This window comes from Cavia porcellus, unplaced genomic scaffold (genome assembly GCF_034190915.1).
Source record: "Cavia porcellus strain 051 isolate PalLab524CR breed Dunkin Hartley unplaced genomic scaffold, mCavPor4.1 scaffold_17, whole genome shotgun sequence".
In the NCBI taxonomy this organism is placed as follows: Eukaryota; Metazoa; Chordata; class Mammalia; order Rodentia; family Caviidae; genus Cavia; species Cavia porcellus.
In genome coordinates this window covers 39,349,295-39,372,589 of record NW_026947500.1, presented here as the reverse complement: position 1 = coordinate 39,372,589, position 23,295 = coordinate 39,349,295, and positions in this window count along the sequence as shown.

Genomic DNA, 23,295 nt, shown 5'->3' with positions numbered 1-23,295 from the left:
GTGAAAAAATAGTTAATACAACAAGACATAAAATTTTGGCATAATTTTCAGCATACAGCAACTGCTCATCAAAGTATACCTATTATCTTTAAAATTAGTATTAGCTTTACTGTGTTCCTTATATAATGGCATGCATTCCACCCGGTTAGATGCATACTTTCAAAAAGGAAAAAAAAAAAAAGATAACAAATGTGAATTAGCATAGGGCACAACTGAAACCACAACTGAAACGCTTCTACACTGTGGAGGGAAATGAAATGGTGAAACCACTATGGAATGCAAGATCCTTCAAACATTAAATATAGAACTACTATATGATCCAGCAACCTGATTTTTGGGTTTATTAAAGCCAAATGAATTTAAATCAAATATTACAGAGATAACAGCATCACGTATCCATTGCAGCATTATTGAGAGGCAGATAAACAGTCCAAACGTCCTTCAGTGGCTCAGTGAGCTAAGTAGTGTGATGTGTGCATCCAATGGAATGTTCTTGAGCCTTTAAAAAAGGAACAAACTCTTACAATTTGCAATGACATGGATGAACCAGAAGGGCATAATATTTGGTAAAAGAAGCCAGCCACAGAAGGGCAAATTCCTCATTTTATCTAATGAGGTATCCACAATAGGTTTAGAAGTAGAGAATAAAATGATGATGCTGGATTTGAGGGAGGGGAAAATGGAGAGGTATTAGTAAGTGTAAAGATTTAATTACGCAAAATGAAAATCTATAGAGATCTGTTGTACCAAATCATACCTCTAACTAACCATTCAGTATGGTGACTGAACCTTTTTTAAAGAGAGTAGATCCATGTTAAGCGTGTACCACCTAACCAACACAAACTCCGAAGGATTTCAGGGATGAGTGGGCAGATGATGCATATGCACATTATCTTGATTGTGGTGATGATATCACAGATATTTGTGAACAGCAAACCCATCAAATTACATCCATCAAACATACAGAGTTTTATGATATGTTGATGATGATTCAATAAAATTATTTTTAAAATCCCTTGTGTTTGATTACATTCTAGTTACAAATTCTTTGGGCTTCATATGTCTGCCCCACAAAGACAAGATTATTAGTCGAGTACACAGATATTTCGTATCCTAGATTTTGAGGGATTTTTTTTTCTCCAATGGTGAAGGTTCACCTTTATAAGACACTTTATCTCTGGGCAGGCAAAGCAGAGTAGTACAAAGTATTTTTCTCAGTGCTTTTTATGGATAAATGAACAATACTGACATGAATGTTAGCTTTTAAATTTCTCAACTCAGCATCTATTACAGGTTTAAATTCTCTAAGAGAACACATATTTGTACCCACATATATACAGCTCATGTGTACACACACACACTGCACTGAGGTCCAAAAAAAAATTTTTTTTTCCCATTCCTTAAGTCCACTCTATTACACAGCAGGGCAGCCCTGTCTTAGAGAGAAACATCTGTAGAACAACTAATGGACATGTTCTGCTTAGTGGCCACCCAGGAGGTTAGAAGAAGCTTCTATTTATTATGTTTTATTCTTAGCTTTTTGTGAGCGAATCTATAAATGTTAAATGAAGACTCTTCCAAAACAGAAACAAAGTGCTCCTGGGTTGCACACAAATGGATCATCACATTTTTCTCTCCCCCAACAATAGCTTAATCACATTTCTAGGGCAAAATGTAATAGGATAGATACATAAAGTGAACTTTAAAAGGTGTCTGCAAAACACCACTGTGTAGGGATAAGGTAAAGTAATCTTTTTCATTTCTTTCAGCTGTTAATTTTCTTTTTCTTTTTCTTTCTTTACTTTTAGAAAACATCAGGGCATGAGGATTAAGACTGGCTATCTTCATGATTCCAAAGCCTTTTAAAAATTTGCCTCTGTTTTTTAAATTTATTACCCATTTCTCCTCATGAAGTTGCCTGTCTCACTGTGACAAAGTCCTACCTGTTCTTTGTTTTCTTATGCCATGCCTTTTTCATATACTATTTCTCCTTTTGACCCCAGTATCACCTAAGTAGATCCTGTGAATTTTTAACTGTGGCTTAGAATTATGCAAATAGCCACTGAGCAATGACAAACATGGATATATAGAAACAGGATAAGTTAAATACCTTTTTTATCCTCCAGTGAGGACATAAAGAACTGAATATTTGGCAGATTTAAGATAACTGCCCCAAAGTGCTGACTGTACTAACGTGCTCAGCCCATATAATTCAGATATGGGCTCTTTGGCTTGTGCTTAAGCTTCAAAAAACCATTTCCTAAACTTCCTTTAAGCAATGAGGAGGTGACTGGGCCATGGTAAAACATTTATCTAAGTCTCACTCTAAACTGCGCTAACCACCACCTCCATGGCCACATTCCTAAATCTGTTCACCTCCCAATGGGCTGAACTATATCTTTGGGTATTGTGGACTTGGGGATAATTCGAAAGGCTGGTGTTGTTCACTGGAGCTGTGACAGGGCTTGGATGTGCACGTTAAAGTGTCTGCATGTGTGTGAGACCCCTTGCACTGCAAGTTGGGTCCTGGGACAGGATACAAAGGAGCACGAGGATACAGGAGGTGATTTCATTGTATTAAATTCTGACTTTCTGTCTCAAGGAGAAAGCATGTCTGTTAAGGTAAGTATCATGCAGTTTTTTAGTTTGATTTAGACACATATGATTTTCCTGCAAATGTTAGGTCAGGAAAAGACCAAATATTCTGTCTCCAAGGGGATCTTCCTTGATTCTTTCAGACACCTCTGATCTCCTGTTTTATTACCTGTAGGCCATTCCTGTGCTGTATGCCATTTAGTTGTGAGGCAGAAAAATTTACGAACCAAGATCTCCAAGCCTAGACTCTATAATTTGCCCAGACACTCATGCTCTGTCCCCCTGAATGGAACACATAGCCAAGTAAGCTGAATTCTCAAGTTTAACCTTCACAGAGACTGGTTTTCTCTATCTTCTAGGCTTGGGATCCACTTCCTGTGATTCAATCTTGGATGGTTTTGTGATTTACTTGAATAACGCCTTATTCCTCAGCTTCTGCAGAATAAGAATCAGTAGGAGATACATATTGAAATTTACTGACAGAAATACACTTACCTCATTGTGGAGCTGGCTAGGCAGGTCCAAAAATCTGTAAAGCAGATCTTCTAGAAAGGCTGGCTGAAAATGCTGTTAACAGGTAGTATGTTCTCTTACTCAAGGAAACTTTCATTCTGTCCTTACCACTTTTCAATGGATTGAAAGTCTTATTCAGTTTGTTAAAGATTATCTTTTTTACTTAAGTTTATGTTCCCTAATGACTTCAACAAAATATCTACATAACAATTTAGATCAGTGTTTGAATGGAACATTTTCCTGGAGCCTAACAAAATAGACACATAAGGAAATATTTGACACAGCCTAGCATTCATTCACTTCAAAATTTTGCTTAGTTTTCCATATTTAGTCCAATTCTTCTGTTCAAATTAATCAAAATGAAAGATCATATTAGGGGTTATGAGTCAGTATTGAGGAAATAAGAACCAAGGTGAGAGAGTGTTGTTGTAGTCAGGGGTTGTACACAGAGAACAACTAGGATTAGGACATGGAATTTATAATAGTTTTATAATGGTCACCGGAAGTTAACACAGGAAAATGCAGGAAATCTATCCGCAACACCAAAGACATAGATTATTTAGTCAAGAGTCTAAACTTCACGGCAATGTCCCACATGAGTCCAGATAAAAATCCAGAGCTCAGGGCTGGGGATTTAGCTCAGTGGCATATGCGCCTGCCTTGTAGGTGCAGGGTTGTGAGTTTGATCCCCAGTACCGGAAAAAAAAAAAAAAAAAAAAACTACTAGTTTTCATGGCTGGGGATTTAGCTCAGTGGCATAAGCGCTTGTGAGTTCGATCCCTGGTGCCCATAAAAACGAAAATAAATAAATAAATAAATAAATAAATAAAAATCCAGAGCTCAGGACAATGCCTCCACGAGTCCAGCTGGAGGTCCAGAGCCCACAAGAAGGACTCATGCCAGTCTCTTTTACGGATCCCTCCCAGGAAGACCCAAGGGTCCGTGGTGGAAGCCAGAAGGTCTATGCCAGCAGAATGAAGGAGCTGTGCTAGTGGGATGAGGGTTCTATGCTGGAGCCGAGAAGTCACACTCACAACAAAGACCAGGGCTATCCTGAAAGGCACCACAGCTGTCCTCAGTGACACGGAGGCCCAAGCTCCTCCTCCAACAAGCACAATCGGGTACGTGCCAGGAAGCAGCATGAGGAGTTCATCCTGGAGACCAAGCAGCACATGTCTTCCCTTCCAGAGCCAGGAAGCAATGCTCCATGTGAGGACCGAGGCTTCTCCAGGAGAACCAACAGCTCAGACAGCAACTCATAGGAGAACCCACAATGCCTCCTTAACGCCTCAACCCTCAACACCTCCCTTCTTCTCCACCTATTTATCTTGGCAACCTTCCTGGCAATCTTTGCTCAATGTCATGGTGATGTAACCCAGCTGGTGTTAAGCTGACCACCAGTTCTCAATCCATAACAAGTGTATAGATGTACTTCAATCAGAGGCTGTAATGGAAAGTCTTCTGGAAGCCGTGAAAGAGATTCTAGTAAAGGAAGACTCTTCTAAAATGTTTTTCCTTAGTTCTTTTCTTTAGAGTTAGGGGAGTCAAGAGCAAGCCGCCTGAGGCGAGGCACATTGTCAGATCTTCACTTTTTCAATCTTACCTGAAAGAAAGTATGCCATGGATGAAAGGTTTTATCTAAGCACAAGCAAACTACTCATCAGAATTTTGCTCATCTATAAATGTACTAAATGGAGACAAAATGTAACGTAGTCATAAAATGCAAATTGATTCAGATATAATAATAATGTCTGAGTGAATTTTTCTCTTCCTCTCCATATGTGTGGCTGGCATAGCTCAATTCTGTCAGTTTTCAACATTCAAAATTATATTCATTTGCAGGTAAAACTCAACTTGCTTTCATAATTCTACAAGTATATAACTTTGATGGAGATTATAAAATTTTACTCACCAATAGTAGTTCTTCCCTTCAGAATATCCAATTAAATTTTTACCCTAAGGCAAGGGCTTACAGATCATACTGAAAGCAAAATGTTGTCATGGGTGGTGGCTGAGCTAAATGTTAATCATGGTCGGCTTCCTTTTGCCCATGAAACTTGAGTTTCCCTGTGACATTCAGAATGGCTTAAATGAGCTACATATTGCTCTTTCATTCTCCAGGCTCTATTTTACAAATTCTCTATATGTGTTAAGCATTTGTGTGGCTTGCTTTTTATATCACAAAATTATGTATCCTGCAGTTTTACGCACTCAAACCTTCCTGCTGGTAAGTCTCTTTGCCTGAAGTAGAAGAGAGAAAGGGCAAAGGCACAGAGGAGTAAAGATTCAAAGATAGTGTTTAGTATGTAGGTTGAGCATCATTCATCCATGGACTTGATTGTAAAGGGGGAAGAAATGTATAGAGAGTATTGCAGCATTATTTTAAAGCAAAGATAGCCAGAGACAAGGCATGTGATGCTTTCTGCGTGTTCATATGAGGAAAAGAAGCACACAGAAGGTGAGAAACTGGGCTTTATGGAGGAGTTTTAGATGGGTAAATAAGGATGGATTTTCTAATATAGTACAGAACTAGAAAATCTTGAAGACAAAGGAAAAATGTAGGAAAATCAAAAGAGTGTTTGGAACAGGCAGTCACCTTTGGTGCTGCAGAAGAGGGCATTGCTAAAACAATATGGCCAGGACCAGGTCATGAAAGACCTTAGATGCCAGAATAATAAACACACACCACCACCACCACCACCATCACATACACAGGCACACAAAATTCCAAAGAATACAGACGATAGCCTTATGATTCACAAATTGCGAACTAGCACTCTCTAGCGTGTAATTATGCACTTCTCTGCCAGTCTTTATCAGTTGCTATTTGTGCATGCTGAGATGAATGCAGACAATAAAATAAAATATTTAAAAATTTTATGTCTATCTGCTATTGCCATTAAAGTATATGACTTCCTATTTTTCACTGAGGGATTGGAAGTAGTTTTTCAACACTAATTTTCTACAAGGCACCCCAGGGGTTCCCTAACAGAGAACTTAATGTACAGACAAACTCACTTTCTATTCAGAATCAGAACTTCTTTTGTTCCTAATTACTATCCGCTTGCTGGCTGCATCCTTTTTAGTGTATTGTGATTTTGACAATTTAATATTCTGAATCAATCTTGCTGTGTAGAAAGAGATTATCAGATTATAGAAAGTAACCTCATGATATCAGGAGCAGGTATGGACAAAGTGTGGATTAAATGGGAAATCTGGGCTTTGTCTATCTTGTAAAGTTAAGCTAAACAAAATCATATTCATTTCTTGACATTTAACTCGTGGCTGGTTTTATACTATGAAAGGAAAACAAAGTTAGTCCCACAGAGATGACATTGTAAACAAGATTTAAAATAATTACCAATAGGGCTTCAGAGTAAAAGTTGGTGTGGGAAGTCATTCTTTGGTGAAAATTATTCAATGGGCACATGAGATTATTATTTTCTAGCCACAAAAGAAATATTAAGGCGAGGATGCATGGAGTAATGTCTTATATCAGTGTTTTTTAAGCACAGATAGAGACTCAAGCTTATGAAATATGATTAACCAAATGTGGCTTTTGACCTGTTTGTTTGTTTGAGGTAGGATTTTGTTGTGTATTCCAATCTTGCCTTGAATTCACTGTGGAGCCCAGGTTGGCCTTGGACTCAATTCTCCTGCCTCAGCCTCCAGACTGCTGGAATTATTGGCATGCGCCATCATGCCTGAGTCTTTGACACTGATTTTTAAAGACCATATAAAATTTATAGCATAGTAGCAATAATGCATCAACTCAATTTGCAAAGTGAAAGTTACTTCATTAACAATAGAAATATAAAAAAATATTAAAAGTATGTTTCCTCTTTTCTCTGCATTTCTTTATAATTGGTATAGCAATTAATTGTTGAAGACAGTAAATACAGCATTATTTGCTCCACTATATACCTCCCATACTCACATGCATTCCCAAAAATGAAATAATTTAGTGACTGAGAACAGAAGGCAAGAAGGGAACTACCTTTGTTTCAATCCACGATAAAACACGGGACACATCATCAACCTATAAGGTGGTAAATCATATCACCCTTATTTTACAAATGAAGGAAATGGAGACATAAACACATAATTTATCAATACACGTAAGTATTAAGTGAAAGAAAATGTATTTTGGTATAAGTATTTTCTTTCTAGATTCCTAGCTAAAGTTTGGTAAAAGTAAATAAAATCATGTCAGAATACCAACTTAGCTGGGAAAAAGAAAAATAAACAAAACATGAAGCCACAGAGGTTAAAAAACCATCAGCTCCACGTAGACAAGATCAGGTGGGAGAAATAGGAAGGAAGCTTGTTATACAGCTACAGGAAAAAAGTCAGAAATGTAAAACAGTGATGTTGGGGAGAGATAAGATTCAGAGGTACATTGAATACATTTTGAATAGTTAAACAGATTCCAAAGTTTCAAATCTCTGCACACAAACACACATATAAATACATATTATCAACAGTGAAACAAAAGCCCACATGAAGCACAGAGCAAGGGGTTGTAAATAGTCCTGTGGCTCTGCTGGTTTTCTGAAACAAATTCATGTATAAATTTTGGGTTGTTTATAAGTCCAGCCACAGGTGAAATAATGTTTGTGATCACTCATAACTTGGAAATGTATACCTATTGCCATGAATCACGAATTATTCAAAGCTATTGCAAGGGTGTGTTTTATTCAGCTGTCTTTTAGGAAAAGAAAGTCTTTTTCTCCATCAAACTACCTCCCAGGAATTTTTCTATCCCAAACCTTCCTCTCCTTTCCCCTTCTTTCCCTCTCCCTCTCTTTCCCTCCCTCCTTCTCTCCCGAGCCCATTTTTAAATAAATCAAATACATGGTCTTCATTGATGTAAGTGGAGAGAGAACCAGAAAATTACATAATGCTACTACAGCTCACCATTTTTAAAGTTTTTAACTCATAAATATGTTAAAATATCAATTTAGTTTGTTATTTGCTCCATGTTTTGCTTGTTAACAACACCGTGGTGGTTATTTTGAGGCTGATTTCAACATTAAAAGAAACAGATTGCCAAACCTGTAGTCACCCAGCAACTCATCTGACCTTGACTACCTCCCTCGGTATTACTGCATTCAGACAGCAATATATGCATAGCTGAACAAAATCATGAAGTCCCAGCAGGCTGCAACTCACTTTCCTGACATTCTAAGCCACTCAGATGTGCTTCAGGCCCTATAACATGAGCCTATCTGAAATCAGCCCATTATTTAAATGAAATATCTAATTACCTATTTTTGTGTTCTAGAAAAAGACTCTCCTTTCCACCTGAATTTCCAAGAAATATTCATGCAATTCCTTCCTTGCAATCTTTCACCCCACAACATCTAGTCATCTGCTTATTTGATTTTTAAAGATTTCATTGATTGTGACTTTCTGAACCCATCTATGTCTTTGTGTTTCCATAACCGTGGTCTCCTTTGTAGATGACCTTTTACCTGGGATTGCTGTATCTTCTTCCAAGTTATACTCCCTGATTCCACATTTATCTTTCTTCAATCCTTGTGTCATGTACCCCCTAAAATTACTTAAAGTTATGTTTCTATTTAAAAATCACTATGGACTCTTTCTGTTAGAATCAAACCTGGACTCAGTGAATTAGTCTACCCCACTCAATCATCTGACTTCTGCTTATCTCTCCTTCTTCATTTCTCATCTATTACACCATTAGCTGTCCCGATGAATAGTGTTTGCCTAGAGGCACAATCCTATTCAATTCCAAGCTTTTGTTTTGAATCATTCTACCTGGAGCACAGTTATACTCTTCTTTGAAAGACAAACCAGTTCATGCTATTCAGGACCCCCTTTAGAGTCTAAACATCCTGGATGGTTCTGCCTGGTGTCTCCCTTCTGACACACCCATCAGATTTCTGCCTGCTTAAGTGCATCTCTGTATTTCTCCTTCAAGGCAAGGAATATCTGAATTTGATTTCTATTGATTCTAAAACTGATTACTAACATTGATTTAAGACAATAGAAAGTCATTATTCTTCAGTTCTTGAGGATGAGACTCTGGCATGGATCTCATTGGGCTAAAATCAGAGTTGCCCTGCTTCTCAAGACTCTAGAAAAACTTTATTTTCTTCCTTTTTCTAAATTGTAGAATTCAGCCACATTTCATGGTTAATGTCCCATTCCAACATCATAAAAACCATCAAAGTGAATCCTTACATACTACATCATTCACTGCTTCTTCTGCTTCCCGAACTCTTCTGGTACAGGAAAGAGATGCTAGGATCAAACTCACAACCTCACATTTGCCTTGGAGGCTGTATATGGTCCCTCCTTCCTTGCTCTGAGGCACTTCTTCCTTGCACTTTGCTTCCTGACCCACTATGAAGAGTGCAACTTAACTTCATCATGTCTTTTTGATGGTAACGTAATCAGATGACCATCAAAAATAAACCATTCTTCATTTAAATGTCAGATAGTTTGTCCCAGAAATACAAAAGATGACCAATATAAAGATCAGCTTTATATTTTCACTTCTTTTACTAAGAAGTGAAATCATTGTTGCGATTATACCTGGACTTATGGTTTAGAAGCTTTTGGAATTGATTTTCAGGAGGGATTTGGAAAGGTTTGGAGACACAGACTAAAGACGACTTTAAATGTTGTAATAGAGCTTCTTCGATAATTCTGGTGGGAGCTCAGAGGACCACAATGCTGAGAGGTACAAGGAGAGTGAAGAATTTGCTCAAAAGTTTTCAGATGGGAATGGACACTGTATTAGGAGTTGCACTACAGGCTATACCTGTTACAGTCTAGCAAACAATTTGTCTAAATTCTGTCCATCCCTTAAAACTATGAGTTTATGGACAATGGACTCTTTGCTCTGGTGCAGGAAAGTTCAGGGCAATCTAATGTTCAGGATATCACATGAGTGGTGCTGGCTGATTTAACCAGATTTATATCGAGAATTGAGAACAAAAGCAGAGCAAAAAATTAGAACAACTTTCTGTTTCACCAGAAAAAAAAAGTACATGAAAAGTTAGATTCAAAGTGGTTACAATAGCTGAAAGATTAAATAAACCAAGTGCTTTGCACCAAGACAAGAAAAACAAGATGCATTTAGGCTGTCTTGTGAATCAGCAAGACTTACGCATTGTAAGCTCAAGGAAATACATCTAAACTCTTTTTAGACTCTTTTAAAAGAAAACCCTGGGAGGCCCCGGCACACAGAGCAACCTAAGTATTTCTCCTTATTCAGCCTTCACACTCTCAGAGGTCACTGCAGTCATGATTTAAGAGGCCCCTGATACTACCATCACTGGTAGTTGTATGTGACATCACCCACATGATGCTGGTGTTATAGACATGAAGAATTCAAGAAGAGTAGGGTCAGAAAAGCTTCCTTCCAGACTTTAAAGGAGGCCTGCGAGTCCACATGATGTGTGACAAGGTTAGAACTCCTTCTTGCCACCCCTTAGGGGGTAAAAGGTGAAGCCCTGAAAGTGATGCTGAAGTTGCCATGGAAATGGAAGAACTCTGGCAAAAACAGAAACATGATATCTGCTGAGAAAAGTTGAAGATAGCCATTGGATCTGTCTTGTGAGAGAGATTCAGCGAGCTGTAGCTAGTAATAGCCTTGGGGTAGGACAACCTAGGCCCTTTGGAAACATATGTTACCACCAACACTAGGACTTAATATTTGTTCTGCTGGGTTTCTTATTTGGTGGCCCATTTCTTTTCTATTTTCCTATTCCTATCTTTTAGCACTGCAGTGTTTATCCTGTGCAATTGTAACTTCAGAGTATTAAACTTCCTTTTCAAAGTTTATAAAAGTTCAAAGCTGAGCTTGCCTTGAATGTTAGATGAGTCTTTGACTTTAGATCTTTGTAAAATGCTGGGGCTTTTGAGATTTTCAGGGAAGCAATTAGTGTGCTTGCAGTTGTAGGCAAATTAGTTGTACAATATTAGGTAGAAATATGTCTTGTTTTTGTCTTTAGCTGATAATTAACATTTGAGGAGATATGTTTGGGTATCAAATTGACAAGGTGTTAAGGGTAATCAATAAGGTTTATTGCCAAATTGATTGGCTTGAAAGATACCTACAGGTGCTGGGGATATAGCTCAGTATTATAGCACCTTCCTGGCAAATGTGAAGTCCTGAGTTCGATTGCCAGTATTTAAAAAAAAAGAGGACCTTGAAAGATACCTAGAAAATTAGTTCAACATACTTATGAGTCTGTCAGGATTGGTCTCTGGTTCCTTTCTCTTCAGCTCTTCTTTGGTGCTCTGTTTCCTGGGTCCTATGAGTTTAGTAGATTTCCTCTGCTATCATTACACATCATTATGTTTCTTCTTTAAAGTCAACTGATCATCATGGACTGAAATTCTGAAACAGTGAGAAAATAAACCTCTTCAAACTTTAACTTGTGGATGTCAGATACTTTGTCCCAGCAATGAGAAACTGACTAATACAATTATCCTGTGACATCTTATATTGTTTCTAGATTTTATAAAGTGCTCAAAGGACATAGGAAGCACCAGTACCAGTTGACACTACAGATATAATAGATTAAATAAAACTGAGGACAACAACTTTAATTTTCTTTAAGAATTTTGGATAACATATTGTGAAGGAAACGTCACATAATACATAGAAGCAGGAAGGACACACATTTTAATGTAGAAAAAACATAATTTCTGAGCTTCTATTTTAAGAACTATTTCACAGACCATAACAAGCTTTCAAACAGAAGAGTGAATGCTTACTATCTACAGTATTTTTATTTATATTTATTTTTACTGTTATGGGTGAATAACTATTCATTTTTTTCACCTTGGCCTTCATAATAAATATTTGCCTATGCTTAAATCATGTGAAATCTATTGGGATAGATTATTGGACTTCTCTCTGCCTCTGCCTCTGCCTCTGCCTCTGCCTCTGCCTCTGCCTCTGCCTCTGCCTCTGCCTCTCTCTCATTTAATGTACCAGAGACAGCCCTGGAAGCTTCTTGCTTGAACACATATATTTGTGATATGTAAAATAATGGCCACTTTCCAAGCTGATTCATAAGATTCAGTCCTGACTTGACCTGGTTTCTCCTGAGTGTGCAAAGCTTCCTGTTCTTCCTAGAAAAACAGGTGATCATCTAAGACAATTTTATTTGCTTATGCTGATCATTTAATGAGCAACTCAACTGCTCAATAATTGTATTATTGGCTTTTTTAAAAATCAGGCTGCATGGAGTGCAGCCACCCAAAACTGTTTGTCTGTTTCTAGTGAAATCACTGTTAATACTGTGGTTGCCTGATAAGCTTGTGGCAAAGAAATGTGCTAGGCGCAGAATCCTACAGCCTATTATTAGGGACAATTTTGTCATCTTATCTGCTGGCATCCACTTCCACTTTGTGCTAATAATCAATTATTTGTGACCCTCTACCAAAAAAATCATACTAATTTTTAAATTGCTTATATGTTTGGAACTTTTTCCATTTATTTGCAACACAAGTTTCCTGGCTGAATCTCTGAAGCATATAATTCCTAGTAAATGCAAAGAAATTGACCTCATTCTGTCCTCATTTTGCTTTTAACATTCAAACTTAGATTATCTATTTATTTTGCATAGGTTTTGGCAAATTAATCAAATCTAGATAAGATATGCTATCTTAATAATTTTTTAGAATAATTTGTGATTGATGTGAAAAAAGCATAGGTCAAACCTTAATACGAATAGTAGACAGAAGAGAATTCTGTAAGTACATTGTTGCCTATCTATCACTTTGTTCCCAGTGAGTTCCAGGTAATATATAATATTTTATTAGGAAACTTGAACATGTGCTTATGTATATATTTATATGTTTCATGGATACCTTAGAATATGAACCAAACAATTTTACTGGGCAATATTTTAGGGTTTTTTGTTTGTTTGTTTTGCACTTGTGAAATATATTTTTGACTAGGTTGACCAGAATGCTGGTAAATTTGCTGTAAGTGTAAGCAATCTTTATGTTTCTTTCATTTTCATTGTTTCACACCAATACGTGTATCAGAATGAGGCATAAGAAATAGATGCAGTAATCTATGTCTTCTATTCTCCTTTAATTACTGCCAGTTTTGAGAAATTTCCTGTCAGACTCATCCATCAAGGTTGTATTTCAGATAAACAATATATCATGTAACACCTACTGGTTTCAGAACACCACAGCTCTAGATAGATATGGTGTATTTCACACCTCATGCAGTAGACTCTAAAAAACAGTAAAATCAAAGGTGTACAGGCTTTAGAATCCTCAGGTCTGAGTCTAACCTCGAATCTACCCTCAGGGTCTTAGATTCCATAAGTCTAGAAATGTAGAGGACTGGCAAGAGCTGTGAATTCTCTCCTTCAAATCAACAACTGAGGGAAGGAAACATGAGTCTAACGGTTTTGTGGAAAACTCATGGAGACACTAAGCACTTTTGTGAACTCAAAAATAGCAGGCGACAGACACCCTGCAGTGCAAGAAGGGTAGGAAGCCAGGTGCAGAGAAGATTTCTCTTCTCTTCTCTCCATTTGGCTTGGGAAAATTCTTGCCTGCCTTCATGCCCTAGAGAGTCATTACCAGCAACACTTGTTCAGGCTACTCAACGTGATCATACTGAAGCCCAATCTAAACAAATGTGAAATGCTTCACCTCAGCTAACATTCACCCTTCCTTCTCCTTCCCTGCAAAAAGCCCAGCTGTGATGCACTATAATGTAAAGGGAATGTTTTCTGCCTCAGCTAGCTTGTTCAAGAAGTTTAAAGGAGACTCTACCATCACAGGATTGTATCTGATAGAAAGCTAGAAAAGAGGGTAACTGATACTATTTCTGAGGCCCATTCTCTCCTGTACTCACAGAAGCAACATAGTATGAAGGCCTGGGCTTTGATTCTTCTGTATCACCAAGAGCAGACAGGTTTTCTAACATCTCCTGAGAAACAGGAGCTCTCAGCCAAAATAACCAGATGCTTGGGAAACACAAGCATTAAAGAGAAAATGTTAAAGAGAACAATGTTTGTCACATAAATTGGGAAAAAAATGAGATCAATAATTTAAACTGCTCATAAAAATATTTGCAATGACATAAGCTATAATGTTGATGAAATGAAGCAGGGCGATTGGAAACTGGTCATAAAACATGTAGTAGTTGTTGTCAAAGACAACAGGACTCCAAGGAGGGATGATGATTAAATGTAATGTTGAATACTGGATTGATTCTTGGAACAATACAAAAGAACAATAGGAATAGCCTAAAGGAATGTGACTGAAGTATGGGTTTTATTAAGCAAACTATGATATTATAGGTTACAGTAGTAGTGAGCACAAAAATGTGTTCCTAACATAACACATTAGTGATGGGGAACACTGAGTATGGGGCTTATGAGATGCCATACACTATTTGTAGCATTTCTGTAAATTTGAATCTTTTCTAAAATAAAAATACATTAAACCAATTAAAGACTTTTTGTTTCCAGTTTGAATGTAAACTTAGAAGGCCATAGTGATAGTAAAAACCTAGAGAAACTTAAGAATCACCCAATCATTGGTCCTTCAACACAATGAATTACAGGGCAATCCTGCTCCTGAAATGGAGAGATGAATATAATCATAAATAAACAAGAAATTCAAGAGCCGAGACATCCAAAAGGACTACTACCATGTTACAAAAAACTAAACAGTAACTGACAAATTGTTGGGTGCTCAGCAGGTAAGTGCTGAGAGTCAAAAAATTCTGCAATTGTGATTATGTGGGCTTTTACACTCATCAGGATAGCCTGGAGGAGTTCATCTAGGTTTTCACTGTGAATATCTGAGTAAAACTTCTCACACTTCTTGTAGCCAGAGTAAGAGATGAGGAACAGACAATGTAAGATACATTAGAGAGGTTTGTTAATCTTCAGAATATCCCCTCAAGAGAAAATATTTTATGAGACACTAAACTACTGAAGTTTTATCAGGATATAACAGATCTGGGAGATCAATATTCCAATCCAGCCCACTTTAACTATCCTGTCCCAGTTAATAGGGGGAAGACTGAATAGCACTCATGACATTTCCTATCTGGGGACAGAGGCTCACTGAAGTACTGTGATTTATAGACTACAGAACTAGTCTCCTTTTCCTACATTGATTTTGAAGTGAGGGAGTGAGCAGGCATTGAGACAAGACTGAAATATGGCAAGAATGTTAGAATTATAAGACCAGCTTATTAAGGAAAATAATGACTAATGTATGAAGGACTCTAATGAAAAACCAGATAACCCAGGTTGATAATATAATCAGAGAAAGGAGAATCCTAACAGGGATTTTAAAAATGGTTCAGATAAAAACAGAAAAACTACTGTAAAAGATAAAAGAATACCTTTGATGGGATTGCTGGTAAATAACACATTAATGGCAAAAAAAAAAAAAAGAAAAAGAAAAATCTGAGCTTGAGACTTTGTCAATAGGAAGGTATCAACTTAGGGAAAAAAAAAAAGCTGGGGGAAAAACTCACAGAATTTCCAAGGATAATGGAATACCTAATTAACTGAAATATAAGAAAGAGAGAAGAGAAATGAAGAAATATTGACTGAATAATGACTAAGCATTTTTTTCCAAAATAATATCACACAGTAATCCATAGTAGCAGGAAATTCATAGAATTCCAAATAAGGTATCTCAACCCTATTCCCCTAAACAACAAACATACATAGACATATCATAATTACATTTGAGAAAAGCAAAAGGAAATAAAATCAAAGAAGCTAAAAAGAGGGTACCCTACCAAGAGGAATAAAGACATGAATTGGTCACAGTTTTATTCCGAAACTCTGCAAAGAAATAAAAGAGAGAAGTGAAAAATTTCCAAATATGGGAGAAAAAAAAACAACAAAAAAGCACCAATCTGGAATTCTGTGCCATTCAACATCACTCTTGAGAAATCAAGAAGAAAGAGCACTAGTCATTACAGTTTCTAACTTCAAAATATACTGAACAGCTGTAGTAGCAATCTAGAGAAGGTAGCAGCTGAAGCTGGAGATTGATCATGCGGCTGGGAGGAGGCAAGCCCCGGTGGGAGAACAAAGAGCCTCCAAGCAAACAGGTGTTCCAGTCCCAAGAACACCAGTCCTTAAATTACCATAGATGCAGATTACTAGGCAACGGGATGTCACGTGAGACTAAGTTGCTAATGTTTAAACACATCACTGGTTGACCAATTCTTTTCCTCCCATCCACAGAAAGGGCTTCACCTGACCTCAGATTTCCTCTTTTCTTTATTTTCCTATCCTTCCCTCTGGGAACTTTGAGAGTTGTGCTGATACTTGGAAAACTAACAGCTGTTTTCCAAAATACATGAAGATTTCTTAAAAGTCAATGTGAAAATAAAATAAATTAAGAACCTGCTTTTCAAATAGGCCAAACAAGAACATATACCTCATATAAAATATAGAAATTTTAGATAAGCACATAAAAACATGCACAAAATTATAAATTAAAGCACCACTGTAGTATATATATATATATATATATATATATATATATATATATATATATGAACAGAGGATACAGAGGAACAGAAAAAGTACTGATTGGAATACAAAATGCTACAGCCACCTTGTAAGACAGTTTAGCATTTTCCCACAACACTAAACATTCTTTTCTCATATCTAGAAATTGTATTGCTTGTTATTTACTGAAATAGGTAAAATGTGTCTACATAAAAACCTGCACACAGTTGATTACAGCAGCTTCATGCAGTAAGTGAATGGATAAACATGAGGACATGGAGACGATGGAATATTGTTCACTGATATAAAGAAGCGAGCTATCAAACTGATAAAAGGCACGGAAGAATTTTAAATGCACATAACTAAGTAAGAGAAGCCAATTTCAAAAGGCTACCTGCTGTATTATTCCAGTGATATGACACTGAAAGGAAAAAGCTAAGAAAACAGTAAAAAGATTTGTGCCTTCCAGGGGTTGGTGCAGAGGAGGGGATGGATAGGAGAAACACGGACAGGAGATAATTTTTAGACAATAAAATTACTCCAAATGCTATGAAAATGGTGGACACATATGTTATATATTTGTCCAAATGTAAAGAATTAAACATATAGGAATGAACCATATCATAAACTATGGACTTTGTGTAATGATTATCAATGTACATGTATCCATTATATCAATAATACTATAAGGTTAAATCAATGGGTAGGGTGAATGTTTAAATTTTTAAAAAAAAATGAGTATAGTAATTCCTATTAATCCACCTCAAAATAGTCCCTCTTGCTTTAAATCCAGGCATTCTCTTATTTTTTGCTACTTATGAAGCATATCTGGAAGTTGTTTTTCTGCAGTTCTTTAGTTGCATTGCTTTAGTATCTGATTCAAAATGTTTACCTGCCCTTGTCATCCAGGCTTTAAGGAAGAGCGCACGGTTACACAGTGAATGAGGTAGATGAGGTCCCAGTGTCAATTCTACAATTCTCCTCCTCTCTTCTATGGCACTGGCAGTAAGTAGTTTCACCGTATTTTGGACCACACATTCTAAAGACATCAGAGAGGACTTTGAGAACAGCTCCACAAAGTGGCAAGAATGATGGCTTAGTGTGTACAAACCAAGAGATGTAATCTGAGGGGGATTCAAGATGATGTGTCTTTTACAGTACTACTTTTTTTTTAATTTAAACATTCATTACAGAGTATGATCACACCATATATTCTAATGTGAGATTTTTCTAGGAAAAGAGGCTTTGCATATGTTGGGTGGGAGGTATGCAAGAAATCTCTCTCCCTTCTCTCTCAATTTTGCTGTGCAACTAAAGTTGCTCTAAAAATTGTGTTAAATATAGTATAGTATTTGAAAAGCAAAAATAAAATTAAATAGATTTCAGACAGAGAATGAATTAGTGAATTTAAGTCTAAATGAAAGCTGTTCCAATAAATATCAAGGAGATGGCAGGAACAGGGAAAACTTTAATGCACAGAAAATAAAATTAGGGGCTGGGGATTTAGCTCAGCGGCATAAGCACCTGCCTTGCAAGCAGGCAGTCGGTCAGTTCGATCCCTGGTACCGATAAAAACGAAAAAAAGACCAAAAAAAAAAAAAAAAAAAAAGAAAAGAAAAGAAAATTAGAAGTAGCATGTTCAGTTCATAAAAGTTGCAGAAAAGGACAAAATACATGCATGCATGCATATATGTGTTTATATATATATATGTATAAATGTTTACACATGTTATGTTTACATATATGAAAATGTTTACATAGATATCTTCACTATACATATACATATATGCCTAAATGAAAGAGAAAAAATGCTGAAGAAATACTGATTATTTGTGTTATGGTAATAAAGAAAAATGGATGGCCCCCACTGTGCATATCCACTGGGTGCTAAATAGCACAGACAAGGAAAATCCTTCAGCCACACACATTTTGGAAAACTTAAAAGGCATCAAGAGGAAGATACAATTCTTACAGTTCCAAGAGAGTAAAGGTAACATGTTTTACAATAAAAGTCTGTAAACATTTTAGATTCCTAATAGTAATATTTTTGATGACTCAGTGATCAAAACATTGAAAGTAAAATATTTTGTACCAGGATACTTACCTGTTCAAATTATTAATTGTCTATCAAGGTTCAGTGAGCACATCTTTTAATTTAATATCTCAAAAGATTTACTAAACAAAGAATGTTTTTTTCACACAAAATTTTAAATGTAGAGATTTAGCCAGTGGGTCTATAGGGGGATATAACTCCATGGGATCCTGTCTTTAAAACAAGGACAGAAGAAATGGAAATTTTATGCTAAATTTTTATTGAATTTCAAACACATCACTGACTTTGACTTCAGAATTATTTAAATGCGAAGAAAAACAAAAAAGGAAAAGAAAGAAAAGAAAAACTAGTTTAGAGAGATTGCAAAATATTTCATTGCTGGTGGCACAGTATAATACCTCCATCTGCATGTAACTTGGAATACCACTAAATAGGAAAAAAAAATAAATCTAAATGATATCACATGTCATCTGGAGAGTAAAAGCAATCAAACAATTTAGTAACAAGTATTTTTAAAAAAAGACTTTCAATAAACAAAGACTTCTTATTTTGCACAACATGTCCTGTACAGGAGAAAAATACTGAGCACTGGCCTTCTAATGATTGTATATAAAATTAGAATCAGATCAAACAAAGAGGTACCATAAGTTAAATGGCAAGACTATTTAATTTTTAAATACAAATACTGTGACTTTTACTTGTGGTAAATCTACTTGATTAGAGAAGGAACCACCTAGAAAATTAGTGGAGTGCAGTTCTGGGCATGTCTAAGGATGACTGACAGCCATTCAATGAACTGAAAGTAAGATACATCTTGGTTGTAGGTGGCACCAACCAATAGCCTAGGAGTCTAGATGGAATTATAAAGCGAAAAAAAGATGTACGCTCATTTCAAAGATCTCCTGTGTCCTTGAACAGATGTGTCATTTTCTGTCCTCATTGGTCTCCAGATCTCTAAGGCCTTCAGTCTTTTGAGGCAGTCTTTTGGCACTCAGTGGTAACTTTGCAGGACTTTGACCTTGGATTGGTGCTGTATCCTCTTGTTCTATGGTTTCCACCTTCCTGGGTTTAGCAACTACTGGCTCTCTTGGCTGATGCCTGTTGTGGATTCTCCTTCCTGTTATCTCAAAGGTGGCCAATATGAACTCTTCCCCTGTTGATCCTATAGGCCCACCTAATAAGCATTCTGGCATAATTATATATATATATATATATATATATATATATATATATAATTTTTTTCTATTGATTTTGTCACTGTAGAGAATGCTGATGCAGGCACAAAACTGCTAAATAGCAGGGAATGGAGGCACACGCCTATAATCCTAGTTCTTGGGAGTTGGGAGGTATAGGCAGGGTGATCGCCATGAGGTTGAGGCCAGGACAGGGGAGGACAGGAGAAGGGGAATAGGGGAAGTGGCATGTTTGACACTAGGCCATGCATCAGTAGGTTCACTATTGCTTAGCAGGGAGGCAGGCTGGTTGTTTGGTTTCATAGAGTCCTAAGTTTCAACATGGCTCAAATCTCAGGAGTTGCTGCTGGTTCTCCCCCTGGAAGGGCCATAGTCCCACTTACCAATTAATTTACATAATTTCATTAGTTTACTTATCAAACAAGCAAAATGCATATAAAGAAATCCTTTTCTAAAATTTCTCATTATACCTTATGAATCACTTATCTGCTGCAAAAAATCATTTCAGTCAATGACAGACTGCATATACAATGGTAGTCATATAAAATTATAATGTAGTTGCAAAATTCCTATCATGTACTGATGTGATAACCTTCACAAAGGTCTTTGCACAATTCATTCACTTTATGGTGTGATGTTGAAAACCAACTTACTGTGTTACTAGTCAAAAAATCTAGCACATAATCTTATATACAGTGCACAATATTTCATAAAGATTTTATTTATTATTTTATTATCTTATTGTCTCTGTGTGTAAAAAACTGAGGACATAAATAAGACCCAAAATGTACAGTAGATTCTGTGAAAGAGAAAGGGAAAGAAATTGCTCAAAAGGAAAGAACAACTGGGATAGAGGAAAGGAGAAAAGAAAGAAGGGAAAAGATATATAAAACATTTAACTATACTACTAATCTATGTTAGTTCACCAAAAAAAAAAAAAAAAACTATTTGTGCTCTTATTGATCATTTTTCAAGCCTATGTCTTAAAATCTAACTATGAAGGTAAAAATATGCTATATATTTACCATTGTGACACATTACTTGTTTGTATGTTTACTATAGTTTTTATTGCTATTTTAGAGTACATGCTTTCCACCTATAAAAATGTTGATATGAAACACTATGCTGTGTTACTTCAACAAATGCTTCATACATGATTTTCTGGATCAGGTTAATAGGCCATGTCCAGTGATTGACCTGTCCCACTTAGGTTTGTATACGCTCACTCTGTTACATTAACACAACGATAAAAATCACCTTAATGACGATTCCCAGAGGGCCTTCCAATCCTTAAGTGATGTGCACTTATGTAAGGTTAAATAACTTGATTAAATACCATTTGCCAAAGTCCTGCAGCAAAAATTATTCCTACTGGAAAAACTAGACACTGTCTTTCACTTAGAGATAGCTCAGGATTGCCTACGGCACAGTACCAATACAAGCACTCTGCCCAACTTCAAGGGCACCATTCATGGAGACCATGGTAGAATTTACATGACATGAATTCTACTACTCTTTGTATCGTGCTTATCATGTTTTTTTGTGAAATTGCAAGAACTTCCACTATATTTAGAATGTGATTTATTTCTCCAAAACTCATGTTGGAGTTCAGTCTCCAATGTGAGCTATGAGGAGGGTAGGAACTTAATTTGACTATGATTTTTGAAGGTAGAAGCATATGAGTAATTGGAATTAGATCAAGTTATCAGAGTACAAACCCATGATCCAGTACTAATGGTCTTATAGGAAGAGAGAAAGACCACAGGATACACACTCTCATTCTTTTTCGTTCTCCTCCTCCTCCTCCTCTTCCTCTCCCTCTTCCTCTTCCTCTTCCTCTTCTTCTTCCTTTTCCTCTTTCTCTCGGTCTCTGCTGTGTTTCTCTTTGTCTCCCTCTCTCTCTCTCTCTTTCTCTCTGCCTTTTGCACTGTGATGCTTTACAGTATTGGAAGACTGTCTCCAGAAAAACCATGACCATATGTAGTTCCTTGATCCTGACGTAAAATTGTGAGCCAAAATGAATTTCCTTTCTTTATAAATGACCTAGACTATGATACTGAGTTATTTTCAAAAGAAAATAGACAAATACACTTGACAGTGATTAGGGAGTCGATAAGTAGTTAAATTTTGAAAAAGCTAACAAAAGAGAATGACATACTGACATAAAAAGGCATGATACAAAATAAATAGAATTGGTATTTTGTCTTATATAAAGACTAATATATAGATAAATGAGATAGAAGAGAGAACCCAGAAACTGAGATGTGTAAACAAAGAAACTTACTATCATATAAATACAACTCCAAAACCCAATAGGTATCATTTAATGGATACAAAACTTGGCTCAGAATATAGAAAAAATAAAAATACACACTTTTATAATGTAATATAGAACAGTAAGCTTTTAATAGATTTATAAACAAGTGTATGAAAGTTAAAGATATAACATTTTAAAAATTATTGTATAAATTACAAGTTATGATGTATAAGTTATATTCTGTAAGATTGCTTTTAAAATTGAGTTTACAGCGAGATATTTATGATATCTAAGTTGAGGCAGGCTTTAAACATCAATATGAGAGAAGAAACTTTATTTGTTTAGACCGAAATTAATGATTTTGTTATGGGTATGTGAAGAAAGTTAAAAGAAAAAATATGAAAATGATTAAATAAAATTGTAAAACTTATCTAGAATAAGAGATTATGCAACTCAAAGTAAAAAGATATGATAGACAAAATATTAACTAATAGTGGACAATCAAATAGATCATCAGCATGTGACAAGTTTGTCTATAAACATTTCCCCAAGAACAATTATTCTTTCAACAATAGACCCTAGGGTTACATCATTAAAAGCAATAGTTAGAATCTTTGATCTGAATTATTAGTGAAAGAAGACGAGGATATACTTTATATCTTTGACTTGGATCTGCTTTAGAATCTCAAGGTTGTGGTGTTCTACGGTTCTAGCCTGAATCACTAAATCCTGCCTTCTGGTTTACATGTCATTTAGCATCTGCAAGACAAATGAGGACAATTTAATGCAAACACTACAACTCATAGTAAGGGCTAGACCACAGTATTCGGATACAGTTATTGAGATTCGGCGCAGTGCCAGTTACATGAACCCTTTGAGTCTTCACTAATTATTTACAAAATTTATTAAAATGTTGCTTTCTAGGATAGGTTAATAAAAAAGTCTCTAACTTCAAATCTAAACGTTAAGTGAAAGAAACCAAAGTTACACTTGAAATAATTGAATACATTCATGCTCTGTATTTTCAAATGCACAGTAATGAAATACCTTTCAGTACCAGAAAGTATATAGGTAGAAAATACATAGGAATTTCAGTGTTTTTTATACAAAAAAATATGGTATTCAGTACCAGAAAAATGATGAATTCTGACTTTGGATGGACAAAGTTATTGTTGTATTTTGGGT